Here is a 13,698-nt window from a genome sequence, read left to right as displayed (position 1 = left end):
AGAGCATGTATTATGGCCTGAAGAATTGATACTGTATTCATACTATGTGCAGCATTCAGAAATCATATTATTATTCTATTCTAAAGCATTTGGGGTATCTGTTTTGAAGACTTTATATTGTCTTCTATCTTAATATTACACAAGAAATTGAGGGGGAGGGATCAAAGGGGTTGGGAAGCAGTTGGAAACATCTATAGATGGATATTATTGGTGAGCCATTTATCTCTGATGTGGCAACAGAAGACAGATCTCTGGAGGATCCCCCTACAACAATAGGTCTTAAGGAAGGAGAGGCCTTCAAAACCTATTCCCAGAAGAAGGACCAATTAGAAAACTTAAAACCTTGGTTTTTTTCCTCCTTCCCCACCCCCAACATTCACACAAATACCCCAAGAGTGAAATCCAATAGGCTCACTCTAACTGTCCAGGTGGGAAAAAAAAACAGATGGAGAGGGAGAAGGATTAGGTGAACTCACCACATCACCATGCCCATCACTGCTGCAGAGTGGGTCCTTTCTGGACTCTCCTATTCCCAACCACCATTTAGCAGGACCCTCTTATCTCAAATACTCCTGTCTCCAAGGCTACCTAGGAATTATCTAGATCGATGGTATTCAATAGTCTTTATGATTATTGTAATAATGCCTTCATTTACATAACTCCTAATAGATTACAAAGCACTTTAATGTATACTATGTCTTTTAACCCTCTGGATCATTCTGTGAGATAGGGTGCATTGCTAATGTACAGTGTATTATTTGATTCTCAGAAGAATCCTATGAGATAGGTGGGATAAGGTATCATTAGTCCCATTTTACAGATGAGGAAATTGAAGCCAAAGAGGTTAGGTGATTTGCCTAAGGTTAATCAGGGGAAATAATACCTACCTTGCCTTTCTCACAGAAGTATTATATTTAAGATTCCAAAATCTCAGTATGGTGTTATTTGCTTCCGGTGCTTAAGCACAGTGCCTGGCACAAAGGAGACACTTATTAAATGTTAATAACTGACTGACTAGCATTCATTCCTCTATGCCAGAGGTGTCAGACACGGAGTCTGTGAGCCACGTGCAGTCCAAAACACTTCTGAAGGTGACTTGAATCGGATTAAAATGTAATCGGAAAATAGTTGACTAAATAAATAAAAATGCAAAAAAAAAGATAATGCTAATACGTGGTTTTCTAAGTTCATTTGCAGCAAGTGGGAATCCTTATGTATGGCTTGGTATCCCTGGTTCCTATTTCTTTGACATCACTGCTCTAAACTGTGTTGCCTCTAAATTGTGTTACCTCTTGCTTCAACTTTATGGCCTCTTCACTCTGTTAATAAACACTACTTTTGGCTACTTAGCTGCAGCTATAATTATATATATATATATATATATATATATATATATATATATATATATATATATATATATATATAATTAATGAAAAGTCCTTTACGTAGATATAGATTATAACCATTTCAGCCTTCTTGGTGGTGTGAACCACTGCCAAAATTTTGCTTTTAATTCTCCATAAAGGTCCTAAGTAACCCAAGACTAGTAAGAGGAGCAATATGGGATAAGGATTATAAGAACAGTGGGATAAAGGAGTAAGTTGGTGGCCTACAGTTAAAAAAAAAAAAGTGGAAGATTTCAGTGATATGACTATTCATCTCCAGAAAATAGAGAGTGCAGAATGAAACTTCTCAGCACTTCCTGGCTCTTCTGGAGCAATAACAAGGTTCTTACCAAAGAAGTAGTCAACTACCATTTATTTCATGTGCCAAATGTATTGGATGTAGTCTAGATGCTCTTGGAGAGGACACTATGTACTTAATTGAATGAAATGAACCATAGCCTACTTCAGAATTTAACTTTGTAAGAAAAAAAAAAGTAAGTCCTAATCTCCCAAATGCCATTGGAATTAAAACGTATGTTCTAATGAAGAAAACAAGAGTTATTGTTTATAAGAATAAAACCATTCAGCATGTCTTTAAAGAAGGCTAAGAACTCCTAAAGGAAGCCTTTAAAACAGAAGTCATTTTTTGAAAGAGGTAAAAAAGAAGATATTTATGAGAATTCCAAATGGCAAGCCTTACCTGCTTTCAGACTCTTACTCTTGTCAGTCATGGACTTTCTCATGCTCCAGTGGAAAGAGTACTGGCTTTAAAGACAAAAGATCTGGGTGCTTGCTTCGGCAACAAATATACTAAAATTGGAATGATACAGAGAAGATTAGCATGACCCCTGCGCAAGGATGACACGCAAATTCACGAATCGTTCCATATTTTAAAAAAAAAAAGACAAAAGACCTGGGTTCAAAGCCCACCCTAGCTATTTACTACCAGCATGAACTTAGGTATATCACTTAAAATTCCTGGGTCTTAGTTTCTTCATGTGTAAAAGGAAGAGTTTAGGCTTGATCTTGGAGGTCTCTTCCAGTCAGCTATGATAGAAAAGACATTGCCATCCAAATTACTGTCATTGTCATTGGTAAACAAAATTGTATTTGATTCTACTTGAGACACAACAATGTGGCCTGAGATATTTATATGTAATCTGTTTTGTATACCTAGTATTGGCATTATTTTATTTGCTTGCTTTTATTTCGGGGGCGGGGGGGAGGATTTTTTTTGGTCCAGATTTCATTTATGTAGAGATTTAAGTGAAAACTCTTTCCAGTGATTCATGGTCTGGAACTCCTTGAAATATATTAGATCAGTCAAGAACTGTTATATTTTAGTCTTCTGATTCCCAGCATCTAGCACAGTATTAGACACATAGTAGGTGCTTAATAAATGCCTGTTCAATTTAGTTGAATTGAGAATTTAAATAACTTTCCTATCCATCTAGTGGTCATATAGCTAGCATGTTTCAAGGCAGAGCTTGCAACCAGGTTTTCCTTAACTTCACGGTTAGCCTTCTAATTGCTATACAGGAATGTCTCATAGCTGATGTGAGAATATTTGCCAAATTAAAATTTCTTTCATTCAGTCACAATAAATGTTTTCTATGTCCAAATCTATTTCCTGGCTTTTATCATAAGGCACAGGATGTAAGAGCTGCAAAGGATGGTAGAAATCATCCAGCCCAAAACCCTTTATTCATAGGAGAGAAAACTGAAACTCCCCAAAGATTCCGTGATATATTGGTGTGATAGAGTGAGAGGGATTAGGTTTAGATCCTGACTTTACTGTTTACTGCCTGTGTGACTTTGAGCAAGTCATTGGACTTCCTGAAGTTTCAGCTTTCTCATCTTCAAAATGAGGGAGCCGAACTTGCCTTTCATCTCTAAATCTATTCAATAATGGCATTTTATTAAGTAACTAAATGTCCAAGATTAAAAGTAATTAATGGCATAGCCAAGACTAGAAACCTGGAAAGTTGATTCTCAACCAAGGCTGACTTTGTGCCTCTCCTACCTCACCCTATTCTATATCCAACTTCTCAAAATGTATTCTTAAGTGAATCTTATTTTAAGAAATGAAAGGGTTATAACCAAAGTATGAAAGCTTTAGCTTTAAACGATTGTTTTATTTCTCCCCTATGTACCCTGGCTTCCACAAGGTTACAGAAGTCAATATCTACTGATTAAAATTTAAAGATGAAGAATTGTAGGATTGATGAAGGGAGATACTTGAATTGCATAGTTGCTATAGTGGAAAAAATGTTTGTATCAGTAATGATGAGATCATGTGAAGGGGAAGGAAAGAGGACAGGGTTAGAGGAGCAAAGGAATTGAAGACTCAAGAGAGAGAGAGAGAGAAAGAGAATGTGCCTGGAATAAGTCTCTGGAGAGTCTTCTAAAAAAGGAAGAGAATAATGAGCTGGATCTGGAAAGGGATGGGGGACCCCTGGAGTTATTTCAAGGCAAAATATGTGAATCAGTCACATATTTTAGAGTCTACGACAGCTCTGGACAAATGCTAGCATTTGCAAAACCAGGATTCAGGAACATAGGAAAAAGCCAAGCAAATAGGACAAAGTTTTAACATTGCTGATGTTCTAGTCAATGATCTATGTGACCATTCGTCCTGATGCCAGAAAACATAAATTCACATGTAAACTACCTTAGAGCCATAGGTCTAGGCTCACATAGAGTATATTCTACCTTGAAGGCTTCTCAATAACTCAGTAATATGTTAGCCTCCACTAAGGTACTGTAAACATCTAAATTTGGTGCATTTTAGCTTTCTACTGTAACTTGTCCTTCTGGCAAGACTTTGACTGGCTCACTTGCAAGGGGGATTAAAATACTAAAAACTAAAACTAAAACTTTTTCCAGATCAGGAAAAGAGAAACTTATCATGGGATAAAAAGTAGAGAGCAGTTTTCCACTATGGGGACAGTTTTAAAAAATCTTTTTGGAAAGAGATATAAGAAAAAAAATTGAAGAGGCTAGAGTGGCCACAGCAGCAGAAAATGGAGAACATTTCAGGAAACTGACTTGTAAAGTCTTATAGTGCCTGGCAGGTTTTCCTTTATCTGGCTATCAGCATAGATTATTATGAGAATCCAGCAAAGAATAGCTGAATTATTACTACTCAGAGAAAATGCTGGAATCATAGTAAATTTACTCCACTCTCTGTTTCTCTTTTGTTTTACTTCTGCAAATAATGGGTAACATGATTCATTACTGTTTCCAGTTTTTAATTTTTTTCACTTTTATTTGCATTTTAACAATTTACTAAATAATAAAAGATGATTTTAATTTCATCCCAAGTTGACATTTTTTTATTATAAAATGAAAGGGGAGGGAAATTTGAGAAAAAATTAATTACACCAAATTATCCCAAATTTAACAAGCTGGCAGACTACCTTCTGGCCTTAGTGAAGAACACTTGGCCTCCGAACTCAAATCAGCTTATGAATTTTATTTACAATCTATATTTGTTAAACTTTCGTGTTTTGCAGAGAAAGGAAGCCTTATGTACCTGAGACCTTTGCCCTAGACCCTCACAAACTAATCTCATTATCTCTCAGCAGACAGGTCACTTTGTACCAGGGGCCTTTGGGTCTTTTTCTCCCCACCTCCCCAAAGGCAAGAGAAGAAGAGGTGGGGAATGAGATACCTCCAGAAAAGGTCATGCCCTGAGCCAGGCCCAGCTGGTGGAGACAGGCATGTTTAATTCCACCTACTCCTTTGAAGGTAGAGGGGTGATAAGTGTTCTCCATAGTGCAAATTGCCCTCCATAGTGACCTCTATTGGTCATCAAACAGGTTGCTTCATAGGGCTGACTCCTCAACAGATGTAACTCTTGGTGTTGAGGGGACCTTTTGATAGCTCCTCCTACCTTCCAAAGTTCACAAGGTGATAAATTGGTCCTATCCCTCTCTGATATTCATTCACCTAAGACCAGGAAAGAATAAGCACAATGCAGTGGTACCACCCATTCACAGCCATATGGTAGCCACAGAGTGGGGGTATAAGGCAGCTATGCCAGACTGTTTCCAATTCCACATTCCCTTCTGGCTCAGCAGTCAATATAAATCTTGGTTGCCACCAAGCCAAAAGGAAAAAGGGAAAGAGTCTATGTCCAGGTACAGAAGGATGTAAGTTCATGCTTTTCCAGAAGTAGGTTCACCAAGCCTCCACATGAATTGGCATCACATTGAAAATACTGCACATGCTCTCAGGATTAGATCCTCATTGGTCAATCTGCTACCCACTTTCCACCATCATTATATTAAGTGTCTTCAGTTCTCCCAGCAAGCATCAGGCCAATAATAAGCACTGAAACCCAAGACAGGTTTATTAAAGAGTATGTAAAAGGCAGAAAAGATATTCAGATCTGACCCTGGTTAACAGGGGAAGAGTTGGGGGAGAGGCAGCTAGGTAGCATAGTTGTTAGAGTTCCTCAACTGGAGTTGGAAGGATCTGAGTTCAAATGTGATATCAGACAGTTCCTACTTGTGTGACCCTAAGTAAGTCACTTAACCCCCAATTGCCTACTCCTTGCTGCTTTTCTATCTTAGAGTTGATACTCAGACAGAAGGTAAGGGTTAAAAAAAAAAAAAGGAAGATCTGTAGGTCACCTTCTGGAGAGTATTGTTTCCTTCCTTCCCCTCTCTTCCTGCACTCAGCTCAATCACACACACACCCCAAAATTCATAGCACCAACTATTCCAAGTCCTTGAACTAGTCCAATGTCAGATGCTTTCTTCCTTCTCTTTTCCTTGAATTGGTACTCTCCCTTGCTCTTACAATCTCCCTCCCTTTTTTCCCTCTTTCTCAGTTCTCAGTCCAACAATTGTAGAGCATTCTGGATGTCACACCAGCAGAACCTCACAAGCATGCAGTTTTGCTTTGGAACTCCTTTGTTCTCAGCTGGCAACAGGTTCACTAACCATTACCACCAAACTCACCTCCACCAACCATCAACTCAAATTCCTCATGACCATCATGATGTGGAAGCTCCTTTCTTCTCTTTATGTCTCATTCCTCATCCCAGAAAACCTTGTTTATGTGTCCAGGGGGTTTTCTTGCATCTCTTGTGTAAGAGAAGCCAAGACTTTTCCAAATCTGTCTCTGTAATTCCTGGTTCTTCTAATAGTAATCCTTTCTGAGCATGTCTAGTACATAAATGTGTGACAGAAAGATGAGCCCGCTACAAGGCAGAAGAAAGGAGTTAGGGAGAGGGGGAGGCAAGTTGAGTTAACTTCTTAGAATCTCCTTTTCTTTAAAAAAAATTCTCATCCTTCAAAGGTTGTTGACTGACAGGCTTTCTTCAATCATCTCACCATCTTTGAGGCATTTAGCTGAAGGAAATTAAGACAAAATCCAAAGCAGAACTTGTCATAACAAGGATAACTACTAGGAAGAGTAATTAAAGGAGTGGGTTTTTTAAAGCTATCTAATGTTATTTGTCATTAACATTCAAATAGTAATTAAGATTTAGGAAACAGGAAGGATGACAAGAAGGGAAAAGATAAAGAGAAAGGCAAAGGGCTAGGAGAAATAGTAGCCAGAATTAAAATAGCCTATTCCTTTTGTTATCTTCTTGTGGCATTCATTGGATGAAAAGGTGTCTGAGCTCTGAGTGAGGAGGTTTAGATGGTTTTGAGGGGTTTTTCTTTCAACTTAATCCAGGCTAGTCCAGTCGTTTTCATCATTAGTAACAGTTGCATTTGTGGTAACCAAAGCAATTATCAGGTCCCATGCTTAAGGGCATAATCTGATAGCATCCAAGAGAGCTAAATTCCTTCTACTACATATTATGAAAATTTGGTTTACATGTGTGCTTCAGGATAATTTTCTACTCCATAACAATACCACAGATGAGATACTGTGCCCAGTGGACCAATAGAGTTGCTCTCCTCCCCTAAACCCTTGCTCTCCCATCTCCTTATTGGCTAATGCCTTCAAATGAACAGTCTGGGGTTGCCTCCTCTTTCAACCTCAGCCCTCCTCAGATTCCTGGTTTATTGAGGTTAATTCATCCCATCTACACCCTATGCCCCAGGTTAGAAATCTGGGTGTTCTTTTTGATGTGGATTTATCCTTTCTGGCTCCTCCTGGGGCATTAGCGAAATCTTGTTATTATTATTTGTTTAACCTTTGCTTAAAAAAAAAAAGGAAGAAAGAAAGAAACTTAACTCTGCCTGTTGCCAAGACTATAGTTTATGCTTTAGTCATCTCCCAGCTGAACTATTGTAATTTGCTCTTGGCTAGCCCTCCTCCCATTCATCTATCATGTCGTTTATGCTTTTCAAAATTCTGTCTCACGTTCTAGTTTCTTCCCCCCCTCTCCTGCCTCTCATGTTCCTCCTTGACACTAATTACCCATGTTCCCTCTTCACCTGCAGGAGTTAAGGTCCAAATCTTAATGCCAGAATTGCAAGCCCTTCCTATTACAGTCGCTTCGTGATATAATTCAATTGTGTCCCAAGGCATTCAATCCCCATCCCTTATCTGACTAAATTGTTGGTAATGCCATCAGGCTGCTCCTTGTGCAGCTTCCCCATCTCCAGTCTTCAAATATATTGCCTTTCCTCTAGTATAACTTTCTCTTTTCTTATTGTAAAATATATTTCATTGATATCTTTTGTTTTTCTACAAAACCAAAATTTCCCCCCGGATCCCTCCATCCTGGACCCCATAAGACAATACTTTTAAAGAAAAAGAGGAGGAAGAAAATCAGCAAAACTGACCAAAATATTACAAAGTCTGAAAAAAATGTGCAATGTACCACACCCATTGGACCCCTCACCTCCGCAATAGGATGGGGTGGGGATATCTTCTTATTTCTTGTCCTTTGCAATTTAGCCACATTCATATGTGATTGTTTTGTAATTGTTCTTGCCATTTACAACGTTGGAGGCATATATAGCATTTGCTTGGCTCTGGTTACTTTTCTCTGCACTAGTTCATATAGATTTTTCCATGCTTCTCTACAGTCATCATATTCATCATTTCTTACAGTACTATAAGACTATCAAACTCATGTACCAAAGTGTGTTTAGCCATTCCCCAAACAATGACACCTACTTTGTTTCCAATTCTTTGGGATCATAAAAAGTGCTGCTATAAATATTTTGATGTATGTGGGAACCTTCTCAATGCAATGACTTGGGTAGGGAGTGAAGTGGGGAAGTAATAAGCCCAGTGGTGAAATCTCTGAATTGAAAGATATGGGCATTTTAGTAATTTTATTTGCATAATTTCCAATCGCTTTCTCATATGGTTTATACTGATATACAGCTCCACCAACAATGCACTAATATACCTATCTTCCCACAACCTCTCCAAAATGAATTATTCTTTTGCATCTTTGCCAATTTTCTAGGTATGAAGTTTAACCTCAATGTTGTTTTGATTTGCAATTCTCTTATTATTAGTGATTTGGAACGTTCTTACAATTGTGGCTAATAGTTTACAGTTCTTTTGAGAGATATTTGTTCATCTCCTTTGACCCTCCTAGACTGTATTCTAACTAATAATGTTCTTTGTATTTTCAGATGTTCTTTAAGTGCTTGTCTTCCTATTTCATTTTGGGTTCCTTTGCTTCTAAAGGAAATGTTTGTAGCTAAAAACATTCCATGGCAAAGCAATGAATAGTATCATATAGCATCATACTCACACTCTAGTACATCTCCTTGTCTAGAGTTCATATCTCATGTAGGCAAATTAATTCTGTCATTGTGATATAACCTAGAGGAAGCAGTGAACTTTTTTCTTTTAATACAAATATAAAAGTAATTAATTATTTCTAATAATATAAAACTACTTTCCATTTACAAATGTAACTATACAATGAATATACATTATATTCTGCTTTATTATATAATATGTATTATAATATTAAATGAAAGTGAATCACATGATCTATTAAATTCTAAATTCTGGAAAAGTAGAGAGTAACTTATTTATCCCCATGATCCACAGAACATTCTAATATGAACGAAGTGAACGAATGAATGAATATATTACTGGTAGCATAGTATATAGAATACTGGGCCTAAAATCAGAGAGGTCTGAGTTCAAAATCTAACCTAAGACCCTTTACCAGCTGTGTGACTCTGGGCAAGTCACTTAACCTTCATTAATATGAGTTTCTTCAACTATAAAATAGAGATAATAATCTCACTTAACCCTAGAGCAGTGATGGCCAATCTTTTAGAGACAGAGTGCCAGGCCCCTCCCCATCCCAACCCCTGACCAAGTGCCTTGCCCAATCCCCCCAGATGGCATGCCATGGCCCTCCCCTGCAGCCAGTGTCAGGTGCTCCCTGCCCCCACCCTTATCCAACACGTGGGAGGGAGGAGTGAGTGAAGTGAGGAATGTCCTCAGAAAGTGTAGAGAAGGAGAGGGGAGTGGCCCAAGCACTCCACTCTCCTCAAGCTCTGCTGCCTGTGAGTTACCCACTTTACCCTGTAAATTCACATTGGGCTGCTGGGCAAAGGAGTGGGAGATGTAAAAAAAATGTCATCAGGCACAGTGGAAAGGGGGAAGGAAGCAGCAGCTCTGCCCGAGTCCCTCTGCCTTTCTAATAATGAACTGGGGGGGGGGGGGAAGGGACATGCACCCACAGAGAGAGCTCTGTATGCCATCTTTGGCACCTGTACCATAGGTTTGCCATCACTGTCCTATAGGTTGTTGAGAGGATCAAATAAGATAATATTTGTTTTAAAAAGTGAGGCGGGGCTTACTTAGCAATGTCTGAAACATAAAAGATGCTATATAAATGTTTATTCTCTTTCCCCCCCATGAATAAATGAATAAAAAAAGAAGTGCCAAATACTAAGTTGAGTGCTGGGGATATAAATGCAAAAATAATGACCTTACCTGCCCTAAAGGAACTTACATCCCAAGAGAGAATACCAAGTATATTAGAATATGATTAATAAATGCATTAAGTAAGTATACACATGTGTATACAGCTATCCATGTAACTGCATTGTTGCCAATAGGTTTCACTTGGGTAGCAAATTATAAAAATCTTATAAAATAAGATTTTAAGTGTGTAAATTGCTATCTTTTTCTCCCCACAAAGGTCCTTTGCAAGCATTTTCATAGTTCCTTAGGCTATCTTCCACATTCAAATATGCAGAATAATTTTTTTGTCTATAGAACTAGTTAGTGTATTGTTTTAGTGCTTTAATTTCGTTTCCAAGAAAAGTTAAATTAACAATTTAGTTTTAGGCTAGGGCCAATGGTTACAGTAATTTCTGCTCACTGCTATGGATCAAAGATAATTGATTCATAAGGTATATCAAATCAATGACATTTCACCTGAAAGGTGAAGGGATGAGGCCCATGTTCTGCTGAGGATGTAGGCTTCCAAATCTTATCATCAACTATCTAAATTAGTGCTTTTCCAAGAATCACAAAATTTTGGAGCTGGAAGAGGCCTCAGAGGTTATCTAGCCCAAAACACACTAGAATGAGAAACTGTTCAATGATCCCCAATAATAGGCTTTCCGACTTTTGCTTAAAGATCCTCTCTTCCCCTCCATCAAGAAAGAAAGCTGTTCCCTCTTTACCATAAGCCCAAGAATAAAAATCAGGATGATTTTCCTTCCATCAAATATAATCTATCATTATAAAATGTCTTACCAGTTGTCCTAGTTCTGCCTTCTGGAGGCAAGCAGAAAAATTCTAATCATTCTTGTACTATAACCCTCATCAAAGACTTGAACGCAGCTATCATATTCTCTCCAAGTCTTCTCTTCTTCAGTTCTCTCAATAGATCCTCACATGACAAGATCTCAAGGCCCTTGACTATCTGATACCTTCTTCGGGACACTCTGCAACTTTTCTATGTGCCTCCCAAAATGTGGTGGTGCCCTACATTCTTTCCCAAACCTACTGTGGCTCTCTCTCTCTCTCTCTCTCTCTCTCTCTCTCTCTCTCTCTCTCTCTCTCTCTCTCTCTCTCTCTTTTTCCTCACTCTGAAGCAGAAGAGAGTCCTCCCTGCCACTGCAACCACTGCCCCACTTTGGGGGAAGACTTCTGGGTGCTTTGCGGGCAGGTGTTGACCATGGCTAACTGAAATTTTAGGAAGCAAAGCCATGGGTAAAGGGACACTACTGTACTTTAGAGGAACTCTTGCCAGAGCAGAGGAAATCAATACTATCTCTAGACATGGAAACTCTGAAGCCATAATTCACATTAGCTTTTATTTGACTACTGTATCACCCCCATTAACTTGATTTGAGCTTGTAGTTCACTAAAAACTCCAGAATGTTTTTTTTTTTTTAATATAAACTGCTATCTAACCATACTTCCTCTATCTTCTATCTGGCTTTCTGAACTTAAGTAACATAAGACCTTATATCAACTTCTCTTAAATTTCAGCTCAGCATTCAAGTTCTAGTGAATGAATGGATAAAAAAAATTTTTTTATGAAGCGCCTACCATGTGCCAAGAATTATCAGATCCTGACTATGTCATTCAAAATATTAGCTACCCCTCCAAATCTCTTCATCTGAAAATTTGGCATGCGTGCTATCTATGCTTTACAGTTTCTAGGGTTTAAATCAAAGTTCCCAGGGACACCATGCAAGAAAGGAGATGGAAGGTATCTAAGTCATAAAGTCATGTTAGAGCTGGAAGAGATCTTTGACATGATGTAGTTTAATCGACATAAATTCAATCCCCTAAATTCATGCTCTGAATTGATATTCAAGCTAAGTTATTAAGAGAAATGGTTCTAGGCTCTGACTACATCAAAAGCAACTAGGTAAAATGTTAAAAATGAAGTAAAAAATTGATATGAGTTACATACCCAAAATTCCATTTTGCTGAAGTCAATCTTTTTCTCCCCCAAAGATTAATTATAGTTAAGTGAGTTTGCCTGGATAGCCTTGGCATTTGAGAGGACCAAACTCAGACTTTACAATCATACCCATATTAAGTCCATGGTGAGGTTGAGTGTGAAAAGCACTGGACTTGGCATCATGAAACCTAACCTTGAGGCGGCAGCTGGGTGGCTCGGTGGATTGAGAGCCAGGGCTAGAGACAAGAGGTCCTAGGTTCAAATCTGACCTCAGACACTTCCTAGCTGTGTGACCCTGGGCAAGTCACTTGACCCCCATTGCCTAGCCCTTACCATTCTTCTGCCCTGGAGCCAATTTGGCTCCAGGACAGAAGGTAAGGGTTTAAAAAAAAAAAAAGAAAAAGAAAAGAAACCGAACCTTGAGTACCAGTTCTACTAAGTCTGAATGACTTTGGAAAAGTCACTTAAACTTAAGTGTTTATTATTGTTCAGTCATTTCAGGCATGTTTGACTCTTCATGACCCCATTTGATGCTTTCTTGGAAAAGATATTGGAGTGGTTTGCCATTTCCTTTTCCAGTTCATTTTGTAGATGAAGAAGTGGAGGCCAACCGGGCTAGTAATTTGCCCAAGGTCAAACTGCTAGTGTCTGAGGCTAGATTTGAACTCAGGAAGATCAGTCTTCCTAACACCAGGTCTGGCACTCTATTTGTTACTTCATCTGAAAAATGGGAGATAATAGTTCACAGGATAGTTGTGAGGAAAGTAGTTTCGTGAATTGTTTAGTTCTATTTTCATTCATTCAATAATCATATATTAAGGGTTTTCTATGTGTCAGTCATTATGAGAGAATCTGGGGATAAGAAGACAATGGAATATAATTATCCCTACCCTCACATAATTTATAATCTGTGAGGGAACACTGTGTACACTCATAAAAAAATACAGAAAAGGTACAAAAGGCAACATAATTTATCATTTCTTTAGAGACAGAAAGAAGAAAAGGATACAAATACCTGAGGTATCAGAAAAGACTTTGATGCCTAGATAATGCTTGATTTGAACTTTGGAAGAAGCTAAGGATTCTAAGAAGCAGAGGTGAGGAGGACATACATTATAGATGTGGAGGGGGGCCTATTTAAATGAAGACTCGTGAAAAGTTTGACTGTAACTCTGTGGGGATGGGGTGGGGAAGAGAGTTTGATTAACACAAAATTAATTGGGAAACTTAAGCCAGAAACAGATTGTCAAGGATTTTAGATGCCAAACAAAAGTGTTTATATGTGTCCTAGAGGGACTAGGGAGCCACAGAAGTTCTTGAAAGGAGTAGTGATACCTTCTGAGCTATAGAGATCTAAACTGCTGGTAGTATAATTAAAATAGACTATTTATGTATATAAAGTATTCCTCAGGGTTCTAATGGATTTTAAAAGGTCCCATGGTTCTCAAAAAGCATTTTTTAAAGGTCAAACAGATTTGAACACAAAAAGATGAT

General features: G+C 38.2%; 1 non-coding gene across 1 annotated transcript; it reads left to right on the top strand.

The window, feature by feature from the left end:
• The first annotated feature begins 2,175 nt into the window (after positions 1–2,175).
• Positions 2,176–2,278, top strand: LOC123238312. The gene has a single exon (XR_006505515.1). It is a non-coding gene; the product is annotated as a U6 spliceosomal RNA (small nuclear RNA).
• The last annotated feature ends 11,420 nt before the right edge of the window (positions 2,279–13,698 follow it).

The sequence above is a fragment of the Gracilinanus agilis genome, chromosome 2 (assembly GCF_016433145.1).
Source record: "Gracilinanus agilis isolate LMUSP501 chromosome 2, AgileGrace, whole genome shotgun sequence".
Taxonomy (NCBI): Eukaryota; Metazoa; Chordata; class Mammalia; order Didelphimorphia; family Didelphidae; genus Gracilinanus; species Gracilinanus agilis.
This window is presented reverse-complemented; position numbering and strand designations above follow the sequence as displayed.